Genomic DNA, 13909 nt, shown 5'->3' with positions numbered 1-13909 from the left:
TTTGTTTAGTATGAGAAAAATAGAATAAAATATAAAATTATATCATATATAGCATTACTCCTATTTTGTTTTTAAATTGGTCCAATGTTTGTCTCAAATGTTTTAAAGTAATAATCCGCTTATCTGGTTAACTTTATAACTTTTGTGTTTTTTAAACAAAACTTAAAGTTAGTTCAGCGAAAAAAAAATTTACTTGGCAATTTTGAAAAGATGTATTATTTCACTTTATTTGGTTTAGTTTTTAAAATATAAATTAGTTTGACAAAAATAAATATTAAAAAAAAATTTTAAATTAAAAAAATAGAAATTTATGTAAAATTTAAAAATGTGAATCAAATTCATTCTTCTAATTGTATCTTAAGACACACTAATTTTGAATTTACATCATCAAATCTATTTGTACACACTAATGTACAAAAGCCATTATTGAGGTCTACACACTACAACACTTATATTAATTAGAATAATGATATATGTATAAATTAATATACTAACTAGTATACTAACAAATAATATGTCATAATTTTAGAAATTTTGAATATTTGTAATTTGTATAATAGGTGAGGTCAGTAATAATGACATAACACTAGTTGGTATACTAGTGTATATATTAATTGGTGTATGTAATATCACCATATTAATTGAGAATTAAGTGTCACCATACAAAATATGTACACCAAAAACAGTAATAATAAGAAATAAAAAGAATTAAAAATGCAAAAAAGAGGCTAAATATTATTCTCTTATATCAGATAATTAGATCAAATCAGTGGCACAACTACTTTAGTTATAATAACTCTAGTGTGTGTGCATTCTTTAACCTTTTTTTATTTATTTATTTTCTTTCTTTTAATTCCACTAAGGTAGGCCTACGCCTTTGTCTTTGTCCTCCAATCTGCACTTGACACGTGGTCTCACATTTCGCTTCATCCTCTACCCAATCATCTCTCACAAGTGATTGTTGATAATATCTGAACGCCACAAATAACATGAACACTGCATGGGATGTAAATCAATAATGCATGTGAGAAAAACCCAAAAATATTATCAACAATTTATGTATGTGTTATTTATTTTACAAAATTTATTTGCACTTTTTTAGTTTAAATTTTGAAATTTCATGTTTAAGTACTTGTAATTTAAAAAGTTAAGATATATATATATATATATTTTAATTTTAGTTTATTTATTTTTTCAACTTAAAAAATATGCTCAAAAAGCTATATTTTCTAAATTAAGTTTGAAATGTTTTTTTATTTTGTGATATTTTTGAAATGTTTCAAAAAGCTATATTTTACATCACTCTCTCTATTTTTCTGTATATCTTTTCTTAAGAAGTCAAAAAATCAACTAAAATAGTCAATTTCTAAATGCAATTATATGACTCAAATGGATAAACAATACGTAACAAAAAAAAGTTTGATATGTTTAATCTTTGCACGAATCAAGGCATTCAGTTAAACACTGTATAATAACCATACGATTATCAAAATTTAACTAAATCTAATATTATGTTTATGTGTTTTTAAGATTTGTCGACTTCACGAAACTACTTATGTTGAGAGAACTTGGGATGAAAAATATATATACTATACATTATTTTTTATAGAAAACCTAAGAGTATGCATTATTATATGTACTTACTATTATTCATGCGTATATATAGGTACGAATGAAATGACAAAAGTGTCCTTACTTGCCCATATGCGAGCTACGACCGATGACAGGTTCCATACAAGGGCAAAGATGCCAAAAGCCACAGCCTTCTTGTGTGAGCATGATTCCCAAGCGTCTCTCAATTGTCCAAAATTTACCTATAACAACAAATAAATAAATGAATAAAGAAGACCGCTCTCATATAAAATATGTTTTCATGTAAATTACAAAGAAATCAAATTTTCCACATAAATTTTTTTGTTCAGGTCAGTAAGAAACTTATGAGATCCATATGTGTAGATTTTGCATTGTGAAAATCTTAACCAAAAAAAATTAAACTTTCCTGTAACTTTTGTTTTCTTGGTAAATGAACTGTTAAATTTAAATTTTTCTTGTAAAATTCTAATGTCAAATGAACATAACATATACAGGAAAATAAATTTCTTTTTCCTTTATATATAAAATTCATCACACTTGAACCGAGTTCAAAAGATTGATTTAAGTGAATAAGATGTTTTTTTTTTTTAATATATATATGAAAAAAAACTCATCCATATGTATTTGCTTAGAGGCCCATTATTAAATCTATATTCTTAGGGTATGTTTGATTAGCACAATTAATAATGAAAAGATTAACAACCCATGATATTAGTGTAAGATTAATTATCCATCTAAATTAGTGAGATATATAATTACCTCTTGTTCACATTTATTTTACGATAAATATGGAAATATATAATCTCAATTATATGTATGTATTGCGTAATTAGTTGGGAATTAAAAAATACGTCAAATTTGTTTGATAGAATGACTATTAGAATATAATCTAAATAATAAAAATTACAACCAAACAATATAATGTAAGTCTCACAAAAGCCAAAAGTCAATTTTTAATTTATTTTGGATCATATCATCTTTTTTATTTTTTACACATTTTTAAAAAAAATTAAAAGAATTAACTTTTAACCAACTTCTCAAAACAACCATTAGATATCACACTGACTCACACTGGCTGGGGTAGAGCATAGAATGCTTTGTGATAAATTCAATGGTGTGGTTTATACGAATGCTTACTTATAAATTAAAACTTGATAATTTAAAAGTCGAAATTAAAAAAAATTAAAAATTAATTTTTAAAATTTATTTAAGTTATTTTTTATTAATAAATTATAAGCAAAAACGTAGAAGTTAAAAAAAAATCGAAATTAGTCTTTTTTTTAAACTTATTTAAGTTATTTCTTATTAATAAATTATAAGCAAAAACTATACTAAACAATCTAGCATAGACTCTCAGTATAAATAAAAAAAAATTATAAGCCGCTCAGATAAATTGCACCAAACAATACCATACTCTAATGTTGCACTATCATACACATACTTGTTGACAAATGTTAAAAATTTATAATTTATAATTTTAAATCCATCCACAATGATTTAAGAAAGAGTTAAAATTTTATGATTGACAAATCAAAAATTAACATTTATCATTTAAAATTATTGTACATCAAATTATATGAATTTTTATTTAGAGATTTTATACATTCTTCACTTAAAAAATACTAAAAAAGAAGGTAATAAATAAATAAAGAGCAAATCATAATAAACTTAAATTATGACCAATTTGCTTTTTGTTGCTCTAAACTTCAAAACTCAACAGTTAAACCACCTTAAAATAGTATCTTGTTACAATTAATCATTTTTATTAGAGTTTTGTTAGGGACTTACACAAAATCAAATCATATATAAAGCACATCACACATTTATTTAATTTTTAGGGCAATAATGTATTTATCTAGTGATTCTGTTTGCACTTTACCACTAAGATAAAAAAGACAAAATACAAATGAAATTATTAGATAAGAGTATCATTGCTTTTAAAAAATCAATAACGGATATTGTTATTCTAAAAAATAATAAGTGTATCATGTATTTCACACATGAATTGATTTCGTTAAAATTCCAAGACAAAATCCTAACAAAATGTATTGAGTGTAAAATGATGATAATTCAAAGTAGTTAACTGTTACATTTTGAAGTTCAAAGGGACAAATGACAAATTAATTATATAGTTTAAGAAGGTTTACGGTAATTTACCAATAATAATAAAAAAAAATTATGCACTAGTCGTGGGACAAATTCAAGTAGTGTCATAATTTGTTATTAATTGATTAAAATTATGGGATCTAATATTCTTTCCTAACCGCTTCGCTTCCTCCGTTTGGAAAGCAAGTTTTGCACAAAAATAACCAAAACTTTCAATCACATCATTCTTTTTACTTTTTTATACGTATTTAATAAAATGTTAGTAAAAAATTAATTTAAATAGTCAATTTCCAAATGAGCTCTAAAACCTCGTTTGGAAACATGTTATTTTAAATTTTTTTTTGAATTTTTTACTAAAATATGAGATAAAAAAGAAAAATGCTAGAGACTCCCAAAAGATTTATCAAAAAAATTCTACCAAATGTCTCACATGGCTGTAAGATTCATACCATGTGGGTCTTATGTGTGTCTTACACCCACGTGAGACATTTAATAAATCTTTTAAGTCTCTAGAATTACTAGGCAAAAAAATAGTATATTTGAAATGATTTTTTGACTTTTTATGAAAAAATTTTAAAAAAAATAGAGAAAAAAAAGGAGAAATCTTTGACATTTTTATATAATTTACTAATTTTTTTTTTACTTATTTAATGATTTTTTTAAAAAAATTTAGGTTAAAATCAACGAATAATATTAGAGTTCATAAAAAAAAATCATAAAATATTTCATAATTTTTTTTTCATTTTTTAATTAATATATAATATTTTATTACATATATAATCTCACAATGAAAAATCTTTCATAACCATCCTCATAATATTTTCTTCATTATCCCTGTCATTACTCAAAATCAACCCTTCCTAAACAATGCTTGAGAATTACAAAAAGTAAGCATAGTGGAGAGTGTTACTACTGTAGGTAGTGATGAGCGTGGAATACGATGAGCATATCTTTGGTACGCTGAATACTCCAAAAACCCCTATTCACACCACACCCAGTTGTCACACCACATCTACTAGTCAGCGCAAAACGACAGTCCATAATATAAATAATTAATGCTCAGAAAATTTTAACTTTTTGGATAGATCTGTTTGGTTCCCGAGAAAAAATTGGAGAAAACTATCAGACAAAAATAAGCATTTATGGGATACCCAAGAAAAATTTATCACGTAAAATTATGTAAAAATGCTACATTAGGATTAAACTTGTGGCACATTCCTCGTGTATCAAAAATTGGAGTTATTGTATAATTATTTAAATTTTATTAACTAATATTTTAACAAATTTTTAACAATTGTCATTGGATCTCACAATAGATCATGCCAATTAATAAAATTATTCAGCTTGCTTGATTTGAATTTTTAAAATTCAATTTTAAAAATTATTTCATATTTTTTTATTTTTACTAAATTTTTAAAAATATTCTAAATTAATTTTTTAAATTTCTAAATACACTTAACAAGTATTATATTTATAAAAGAAAATATTTAGAAAATTCAGTAAATATCAAAAATATTTTTTAAAAAATTAAAAATTCAATACATTTTTCATATTCTTGTATATTTATTGATTTTTTAAAATATTTATTTATAAATATTTTATTTTTTAAATACATCTAAGTAAGGTACATCTAAAAAATTAAAAAAATTATTTAAAATTTTAAAAATATTCACTAAAAATAAAAAAAAATAAAAATTCAATTTTTTTAAAATGAAATCTAAAAAATTGAAACCAAACACAATCATTATTTCTTTGATAGTGAGAATTGTAAAATGATTTAAGCTTTTTTTAACCTAATTTATTTTGCAAAGATAAACATATTTTGAAAATGTTACTTTTTTTATATCGAGTCAATAAATTTATATACATTGTAAAAGAAATAATTAAATTTGCACATTTATACATTCAAATTCAATTCGACTAAATATCGTTTGAGATTTTATCGAAGGATAAACAAGTTAAATTTGCACATTTTGAAATTCATTCATTAAAATTTTAAATTAAGCTTGAACAATCTTTTTTTTGAACAACAATTTAAACACTACTATTCAACTTAATTAGTTTACACTGTCTCCAGATCAGGAATTGAAAAAAAAAAAAAAATTAAGCAAAGATTTAACTTACACTTCATTAAAATTTCTTTTACATCTTTTTTTTTTCTTCAAATCTCTTCCCAAATTCGTAATACAAACACACCTTACAATTTTATTTATAATTGATGAGACTCCAATGTAACACCTATATTGCCACCGGGCCAAGGCAAAATAGACTTTTAACTCCTCTAAAATGATGAATAATAATGAATAAAAAAGATTAGTCAACAAATTTAGCACCCAAATTTTTAAGAAAATTACTATTCATACTCTACTTTTGCTTTCTATCCTTTAAATTGTATTCTTAACCAAAACACAATATGGAGTGTGAATAGCCAGTGAGGGGTGCAAATAACAATCTCCATTTTGAAAATTCAAATGAAATCATAACTAAACCAATTTGGCCATCTTCCAAATAGTTATGGAGCTGCCAAACCTCGCCAAAACAAACAACATGATTGCCAACTGACAAGGTCACATTTAAAAACAATAAAACAACAAGAAGAAAGAATTACTGCAGATCTATACTATAGATTCAAATTATGATACTATAGAAAAGGAAAAAAGAGTTGCCTAAAATTCCTATTGAGTACATCAAATTCATTTCGAAAGTAATATATAGGATCAAGTTTAAATCTATGCCATAGATTCAAATTTTAATATCAATTTTGCCACCTTCAATTCAAATGAATTCCCCCCAGTTCCATCACCCAATCCATCTAAATTTTTGTTTGGGCCATCCAAAGATTTATTTGAAACCAATTTTGCTTTTGTATCCACGGATTCATCCAAAGCCTTAGTGGACCCTGACTTCACTTTACTCAATTGAACTAAATTCCTCTCGTTTCCATCATCAGATTCACCAACTAACTTCTGGGATTCAGACTTTGCCTTCCTAACCTGATTTGGGTTTCTCTCAGTTCTTTCAACAAACACATTTAGCTCCTTAGATTCCTCAGATCTTGTCTTCATTTTGTGAAATGGGCTTCTCTCAATTCCATTAACAGACACACTTAGTGTCTCAGATGTTGATTTCTTTGACTGAACTGGGTTTTTCTTGATTCCATCAGTAGATACACTCGACTCCTTACACTGTACATCCAAATGCTTGTTTATTTCAGATCTTTGCCTTGCAATCTGAATTGGGCTTCTCCCAAGACCATCAGAATTCTCAGATTTCCATGTCTTCCTCTTGCCACTGACCCCAATAGGACTTGGTTTTGGTCTCAAACTTTTGTCACCACTCTCTTTTGAGTTCTCTTTTTCACCATGGAAAATTTTGAGTCCTCCGTTGAGTTCATCACTCTTTATTCTGCTCTCCCATGTTTTGCGCTTTCTTCTACCCACCTCCATTTCCTTATAACTCTCTCTCTCTCTCTCTCTAGTTTCATCAGATCTAGTCTCCGCAATTCCAACTGGGCTCTTCTCAATTGCCACAACAGACTTAACAAAAGCCTCATTCGACTCCGGTTTCGCCACCTTCAATTCAAATGAATTCCTCCCAGTTCCATCACCCAACCCATCTAAATTTTTGCTTGGACCATCCAAAGATTTATTTGAAACCAATTTTGCTTTTGTATCTACGGATTCATCCAAAGCCTTGTTGGACTCTGGCTTCACTTTCCTCAATTGAACTAAATTCCTCTCAATTCCATCATCAGATTCACCTACTAACTTCTGGGATTCAGACTTAGCCTTCCTAACCTGATTTAGCTTTCTCTCAGTTCTTTCAACAAACACATTTGACTCCTTAGATTCCTCAGATCTTGTCTTCATTTTGTGAATTGGGCTTCTCTCAATTCCATTAACAGACACACTTAGTTGCTCAGATCTTGATTTCTTTGACTGAACTGGGTTTTTCTTGATTCCATCAGTAGATACACTCAACTCCTTACACTGTACATCCAAATTCTTGTTTATTTCAGATCTTTGCCTTGCAATCTGAATTGGGCTTCTCCTAAGACCATCAGAATTCTCAGATTTCCATGTCTTCCTCTTGCCACTGACCCCAATAGGACTTGGTTTTGGTCTCAAACTTTCGTCACCACTCTCTTCTGAGTTCTCTTCTTCACCATGGAAGATTTTGAGTCCTCCGTTGAGTTCATCACTCTTTATTCTGCTCTCCCATGTTATGCGCTTTCTTCTACCCACCTCCATTTCCTTATAACTCTCTCTCTCTCTAGTTTCATCAGATCTAGCTTCCGCAATTCCAACTGGGCTCTTCTCAATTGCCACAACAGACTCAACAAAAGCCTCGTTTGACTCCGGTTTCGCCACCTTCAATTCAAATGAATTCCTCCCAGTTCCATCACCCAACCCATCTAAATTTTTGCTTGGACCATCCAAAGATTTATTTGAAACCAATTTTGGTAAGCTGAATACTCCAAAAAACCCTGTTCACACCACACCCAAAGTCAGCGCAAAACGACAGTCCATAATATAAATAATTAAATAATGCTCAGAAAATTTTAACATTTTGGTTAGATTTATTTGGTTTTCGAGAAAAGATTGGAGAAAATTATCAAGCAAAAATAAGCATTTATGGGATACCCAAGAAATATTTATCACGTAAACTTATGTAAAAATGCTACATTAAGATTAAACTTGTGTCACATTCCTCGTGTTTTAAATTGGAGTTATTGTATAATTATTTAAATTTTATTAACTAATATTTTAACAAATTTTTAACAATTGTCATGGATCCCACAATAGATCATGCCAATTAGTAAAATTATGCAACTTGTTTGATTTGAATTTTTAAGATTTATTTTTTAAAAAATTAAGCATGTTTTTATTTTTCAAAAAGCACTTTTTAAAAAGTTATACTTTCTTATTTTTCGTGTCTTTTTGTTTTTATTAATTTTTTTTTAAATATTTTAAGCAATTTTTTTACTTTTTAGACAAACGTAGCATAATACACCTAAAAAGTAAAAAAATTGTAAAAAAAATCTTTTAAAAATTCACTAAATACCAAAAATATAAAAAAAAATTCAAAAATTTAGTACCATTTTTATATTTTTATGTATTTATTAATTTTTTAAAATATTTTTTCACAAATTTTTTACCTTTTAGATACATCTAACTAAGGCGCATCTAAAAAAGTAAAAAAAAATGTTTAAAATTTAAAAAATATTCACTAAAAACAAAAGAATACGAAAACCAAAAAACTCAATTTTTAAAAAACTTAATCCAGAAAATTGAAACCAAATGCACTGAATTTTTTTTATTTTTCTTTTCTTTTTTTTCACTACTTTTTTTTAAATATTCAAAGTAATTTTTTTAATTTTTAAATACACGTAACATAAATACACTTAACAAATATAATATTCGTAAAAAAAATATTTAAAAAACTCACTAAATACCAAAAATTTTAAAAAAAATTTAAAAATTCAATACATTTTTCATATTCTTGTGTATTTATTGATTTTTTAAAATATTTATTTATAAATGTTTTATTTTTTAGATACATCTAAATAAATTGCATTTAAAAAAGTAAAAAAATTGTTTAAAATTTTAAAAATATTCACTAAAATAAAAAAATTTAAAAATTCAATTTTCAAAAAATTAAATCTAAAAACTTAAAACTGAACACAATGATTATTTCTTTGATAGTGAGAATTGTAAAATGATTTAAGCTTTTTTTAACCTAATTTATTTTGCAAAGATAAACATATTTTGAAAATATACTTTTTTTATATCGAGTCAATAAATTTATATACATTGTAAAAGAAATAATTAAATTTGCACATTTATACATTCAAATTCAATTCGACTAAATATCGTTTGAGATTATATCGAAAGATAAACAAGTTAAATTTGCACATTTTGAAATTCATTCATTAAAATTTTAAATTAAGCTTGAACAATCTTTTTTTTGAACAACAATTTAAACACTATTATTCAACTTAATTAGTTTACACTGTCTCTAGATCAGGAATTTGAAAAAAAAAAAAACATTAAGCAAAAATTTAACTTACACTTCATTAAAATTTCTTTTACATCTTTTTTTTTTTTTTTTTTTTTTTTTTTTTTTTTTCCAAATCTCATCCCAAATTCGTAATACAAACACACTTTACAATTTTATTTATAATTGATGAGTCTCCAATGTAACACCTATATTGCCACTGGGCCAAGGTAATATAGACTTTTAACTCCACTAAAATGATGAATAAAAAAGATTAGTCAACAAATTTAGCACCCAAATTTTTAAGGAAATTACTATTCATACTCTACTTTTGTTTTCTATCCTTTAAATTTTGTTCTTAACCAAAACACAATATGGAGTGTGAATAGCCAGTGAGAGGTGTAAATAACAATCTCCATTTTGAAAATTCAAATGAAATCATAACTCACCCAATTTAGCGATCTTCCAAATAGTTATGGTGCTGCCAAACCTCGCCAAAACAAACAGCATGATTGCCAACTGACAAGGTCACATTTAAAAACAATCAAACAACAAGAAGAAAGAATACTGGAGTTCTATATTATAGAAAAGGAAAAAAAAGTTGCCTAAACTTCCTATTGAGTAGATCAAATTCACTTCGAACGTTATATATACGTTCAAGTTTAAATCTATACTATAGATTCAAATTTTAAACATTATTCTGATATTTTTTCTGAGTATCTAGCATTGTTACTCGATAAACTATAGAAAATGAGTGAAATGAAACTCACCTTCATTGTAGTGGCAGGATCTCCACAAAAAAGGGCTCTGAACTTTAGAAGAAACTCATTCAAATAAGGAAGAATCATTTTTACTAACCATACTGCCTCTTCTTCCCCAACAATGTAGTCTTGGTTTGTATCATCTCCTCCTATAACTCCCCTGTTATTTTTTTTCCAAAATTATAGCAAAAAAAAAAAAAAAAAAAAGAAACCATCAAACAAGTCTTTAATTAACTCCTATGTGGTAAATGAACTTTCCCATAAAAATAAAAAAGAATAAAGGGAGTTTCAGATGAATAGGAAACAGACAAATAATCGAAAATCAATAGAGTGCAAGCGAGACAAATAATCGAAAATCAAAACAATGCAAGCGAGACATGTAAAATCAAACAAGTCTTTAATTTTTTTTTCTTCATTTAATAAATTACCTGCAAATAATGGATTTGAATAAGAAGATTACAGCAAGATAGACAAGACCCAGATAAGAAACCGCAGTTATAAAGCTGTAAAATCATCAAAGAGTGTTTTTAGCTCTGTGCTCTGTTTTGAAACAGGGGATGAGTAAAATGAACAAGAAAAGTTGGATAATGAGCATGGTTAGAGTAGTTGTGTTGTGTCATATGAGCTTGGAGTATTATTTCTGACCTGATATTGATATCTTTTGTGTAAGATGATGCAATTATGATAAATGTTCCAACACCGAACATGAATGCTGATTTTGAGACATCTCTCCACATAACCAAATCAACTGTTAAAATTTAACAAACGTCACAAATGAATGCTTGAAAATGGAGAGGTATAGTGAAGTAGCATCCAAAAAAATGAAAAAAGAAATCAAATCCATCCATCAGTGAAAACTTGCCTAAACTCTGCAATTTATTATGGGTTTGAGAAATCCTCTGGAATCCAGTCTGGGTTTCAGGACGACTCTCTTCTGAGTTCTCTTCTTCACCATGGAAGATTTTGAGTCCTCCGTTGAGTTCATCACTCTTGATTCTGCTCTCCCATGTTATGCGCTTTCTTCTACCCACCTCCATCTCCTTATGACTCTCTCTCTCTCTCTAGTTTCTCCTGTAACGAGTACACTAGGGACACTGGTTTTTTCTTTGAACGGAGGGGCTGTGGTTGTTATCAATGGAATAGAGTAAGACTTTGAGATGAAGAAATGGTGAGGAGAGAGATTTTATAATCATATGGAATTGGTTTGTGTTTCCTAAAAATTTTTGGAAAAAATTCTTTACAAATAAGTTTTCAAAAGTAACCAAATTAAACAAATTTTTCAAAAAAATTTTCCAAAACTTGTTTGGTAAATGAACTGTTAAATTTAAATTTTTCTTGTAAAATTCCAATGTCAAATGAACATAATATATACAAGAAAGGAAAATTTCTTTTTCCTTTATATATAAAATTCATCACACTTGAACCGAGTTCAAAAGATTGATTTAAGTGAATAAGATGTTTTTTTTTTATAATATATATATGAAAAAAAACTCATCCATATGTATTTGCTTAGAGGCCCATTATTAAATCTATATTCTTAGGGTATGTTTGATTAGCACAATTAATAATGAAAAGATTAACAACCCATGATATTAGTGTAAGATTAATTATCCATCTAAATTAGTGAGATATATAATTACCTCTTGTTCACATTTATTTTACGATAAACATGGAAATATATAATCTCAATTATATGTATGTATTGCGTAATTAGTTGGGAATTAAAAAATACGTCAAATTTGTTTGATAGAATGACTATTAGAATATAATCTAAATAATAAAAATTACAACCAAACAATATAATGTAAGTCTCACAAAAGCCAAAAGTCAATTTTTAATTTATTTTGGATCATATCATATTTTTTATTTTTTACACATTTTTAAAAAAAATTAAAAGAATTAACTTTTAACCAACTTCTCAAAACAACCATTAGATATCACACTGACTCACACTGACTGGGGTAGAGCATAGAATGCTTTGCGATAAATTCAATGGTGTGGTTTACACGATTGTTTACTTATAAATTAAAACTTGATAATTTAAAAGTCGAAATTAAAAAAAATTAAAAATTAATTTTTAAAATTTATTTAAGTTATTTTTTATTAATAAATTATAAGCAAAAACGTAGAAGTTAAAAAAAAAAAATCGAAATTAGTCTTTTTTTAAACTTATTTAAGTTATTTCTTATTAATAAATTATAAACAAAAACTATACTAAACAATCTAGCATAGACTCTCAGAATAAATAAAAAAAAATTATAAGCCGCTTAGATAAATTGCACCAAACAATACCATACTCTAATGTTGCACTATCATACACATACTTGTTGACAAATGTTAAAAATTTATAATTTATAATTTTAAATCCATCCACAATGATTTAAGAAAGAGTTAAAATTTTATGATTGACAAATCAAAAATTAACATTTATCATTTAAAATTATTGTACATCAAATTATATGAATTTTTATTTAGAGATTTTATACATTCTTCACTTAAAAAATACTAAAAAAGAAGGTAATAAATAAATAAAGAGCAAATTATAATAAACTTAAACTATGACCAATTTGCTTTTTGTTCCTCTTAACTTCAAAACTCAACCGTTAAACCACCTTAAAATATTATCTTGTTACAATTAATCATTTTTATTAGAATTTTGTTAGGGATTTACACAAAATCAAATCATATATAAAGCACATCACACATTTATTTAATTTTTAGGGCAATAATGTATTTATCTAGTAATTCTGTTTGCACTTTACCACTAAGATAAAAAAGACAAAATACAAATGAAATTATTAGATAAGAGTATCATTGCTTTTAAAAAATCAATAACGGATATTGTTATTCTAAAAAATAATAAGTGTATCATGTATTTCACACATGAATTGATTTCGTTAAAATTCCAAGACAAAATCCTAACAAAATGTATTGAGTGTAAAATGATGATAATTCAAAGTAGTTAACTGTTACATTTTGAAGTTCAAAGGGACAAATGACAAATTAATTATATAGTTTAAGAAGGTTTATGGTAATTTACCAATAATAATAAAAAAAAATTATGCACTAGTCGTGGGACAAATTCAAATAGTGTCATAATTTGTTATTAATTGATTAAAATTATGGGATCTAATATTCTTTCCTAACCGCTTCACTTCCTCCGTTTGGAAAGCAAGTTTTGCACAAAAATAACCAAAACTTTCAATCACATCATTCTTTTTACTTTTTTATACGTATTTAATAAAATGTTAGTAAAAAATTAATTTAAATAGTCAATTTCCAAATGAGCTCTAAAACCTCGTTTGGAAACATGTTATTTTAATTTTTTTTTTGAATTTTTTACTAAAATATGAGATAAAAAAAGAAAAATGCTACAGACTCCCAAAAGATTTATCAAAAAAATTCTACCAAATGTCTTACATGGCTGTAAGATTCATACCATGTGGGTCTTA

At 26.3% G+C, this 13909-nt stretch overlaps 1 pseudogene; it reads right to left on the bottom strand.

Moving 5' to 3' along the window:
* Window positions 1–715: 715 nt before the first annotated feature.
* LOC145792067 (reticulon-like protein B21) lies at window positions 716–11494 on the bottom strand (annotated as a pseudogene).
* Between the last annotated feature and the right edge of the window lie 2415 nt (window positions 11495–13909).

Source organism: Camellia sinensis, chromosome 5, assembly GCF_055761805.1.
Source record: "Camellia sinensis isolate YWXY chromosome 5, ASM5576180v1, whole genome shotgun sequence".
NCBI classification, from domain to species: Eukaryota; Viridiplantae; Streptophyta; class Magnoliopsida; order Ericales; family Theaceae; genus Camellia; species Camellia sinensis.
This window is presented reverse-complemented; position numbering and strand designations above follow the sequence as displayed.